The sequence below is a fragment of the Penaeus chinensis genome, chromosome 4 (genome assembly GCF_019202785.1).
Source record: "Penaeus chinensis breed Huanghai No. 1 chromosome 4, ASM1920278v2, whole genome shotgun sequence".
Taxonomy (NCBI): Eukaryota; Metazoa; Arthropoda; class Malacostraca; order Decapoda; family Penaeidae; genus Penaeus; species Penaeus chinensis.
In genome coordinates this window covers 28,276,199-28,278,698 of record NC_061822.1, presented here as the reverse complement: position 1 = coordinate 28,278,698, position 2,500 = coordinate 28,276,199, and positions in this window count along the sequence as shown.

The following is a 2,500-nucleotide window of genomic DNA, read 5'->3' as shown; positions in this document are numbered from 1 at the left end:
GAAAAAAAACACGAAAAGAAAGAAAGAAAAAAAAAAAAAGACACGAGAGGGGAAATACACATTATACCAATCACAGAGGCGTTATTTTTTTCCGCGACTGGGGGACCACGTGCTTATATTTTATTCGGTTTCCTCGCCTCTAAGGCTCACCAAGACCTATAATATTAAGACACGCAGAAGTGCTTTATGGCTCTCTACGTCACAGGAAATACGGGATATGGTGGCTGCAACGCGTAGAGGCGTTTTCATAGGACTGGTAGAATACATGATTGGAAAGATGTTTTTATTTGTTATTTTTGTTTTATTTTTTCTTTGTGTGTGTTTGTGTGTGTGTTAGCTCTTATGAGACTATGTCGGAGAGTTAATTGGATTAATGATTCACATTTAATGGATTCTATTGGCTCTGTTTTTTTTCGTTTTTTTTTTTGTAGTGTATTGTTATTATTATTATTGTTATTGTTATTGTTATCCTCATTGTCATCATCATCATCATCATTATTATTATTGTTTTTATTGTTATTGTTATTGTTAATGTTATTCTTATTATTATTGTTGTTATTATTATTATTATTATTATTATTATTATTATTATTATTATTATTATTATTATTATTATTATTTTATTATTATTATTATTGTTATTGTTATTATCATTATCATTATCATTTTCACTATCATTATCATTATCACTATTTATTATTATCATTATTATTTTTATCGTTATCCTCTTTCTTCTTCTTCTTCTTCTTCTTCTTCTTCTTCTTATTATTATTATTATTATTATTATTATTATTATCATTATTATTATCATTATTATTATTATCATTATTATTATTATTATCATAATTATTATCATTATTATCATTGTTTTTCTATTTTTTTTCTTTTTATTATTAGTATCCTCCTCCTCATCATCAGACATATAAGCATTATTACACAAATATAAAAGTATAAATACATAAGCAATAACAACATTAATTAAACGGTATTTATAACTTTATATAACATCGATTTATTTTGCCGGTTTGCAGGAAAGTTGCAAATGCAATTTACTGAACAAAGCTATTTAGCATTGGCTGCGCTCGTGAGAAAATGAGAACAGACTGCAGCTGCATGTTGAAAAGAGGAATGTGGTCGTTTAAGAGGTTTTTTTTTTTAAGTGTTCAATTAATGTTGTTGTTGTTATTGTTGTTGTTGTTATTGCTGTTGTTATTGTTGTTGCTGTTGTTATTGTTGCTGCTGTTGTTGTTGTTATTGCTGTTGTTGTTGTTGTTATTATTGTTGCTGTTGTTATTGCTGTTGTTATTGTTGTTGTATTTGTTGTTATTATTGTTATTGTTGTTGTTATTGTTGTTGTCTTTGTTGTTGTTGTTGTTGCTGTTGTTGTTGTTGTTGTGAATGCTCTCGTGAGGGATATGATAGTGTCATCCTTGTTGTTTTTGTGTTCACTAAAATTCTTGGCGTTTTTTGTCATCGTTATCGTTATATTTATTATCATACTGATCACCGTCATTATTAGTATTGCTTTAATGATGATGATAGTTGTAATAACAATGATGATAATGATAATGATAACGAAAGTGATGATAGTGATTAAGGATGATGATTGTTATTCTTGTTTTTATTGTCATTATCATTGTCATTGTCTATTATTATTATTATTATTATTATTATTATTATTATTATTATTGTTGTTCTTGTTATTAATATTATTAATTATTATGATGATTATGATAATGAAGGATATTGTTATTATTATTATTATTCATTTATAAATGTATTATTATTGTTATTATTATTATTATTATTATTAGTAGTAGTAGTAGTAATAGTAGTAATAGTATTAGTATTATTTTCATTATTGCTACCACCACTATCATCCTCATTAACGTCATTATCATCATCATCACTATTACTACAACAACTATTGTTATTGCTAATGTTACTGACTGTTACTATTACGTTATTGTCATTATCAATTTCATCATCATCATCAAAATGTTAATTTAATTGTTATTACTGCTATTGTTATTGTTATTATTGCTATTCTCTTGATAGCATTTCCATTTTTTAGTATTGTTATTATCATTATTATTAGTCGCGGAAGTGTTAAGACCATAGAATGATAAACGCAAAAAATAAAGGAGATAAAAGAGCAAAAATAAGGAAAAGAAGAGAGAGAAGGAGAGAGAGAGAGAGAAAGAAAAATCAAAATATGTTTAAAATCCAGAAAATTTAAAGAAAATAGAGACAGAGAAAGGAAAGAGAGAGGAGAGAGGAGGAGAGAGAGAGAGAGAGGAGAAGAGAGAGAGAGAGTGGAGAGAGATGAGGAGAAGAGAGAGAGAGAGAGAGAGAAAAGAAAGAAAGAAAGAAGGAAAAGATTCACCGAAGCCAAAGTCCCGCAGGCGATAATAAAATCCTGGCGACGTTGTTGCTGAGGTTTCGGACACAGTCATAAATCTTGGCCGATGCTGGATTCCGTATTCGTGGGGGAGGGGGG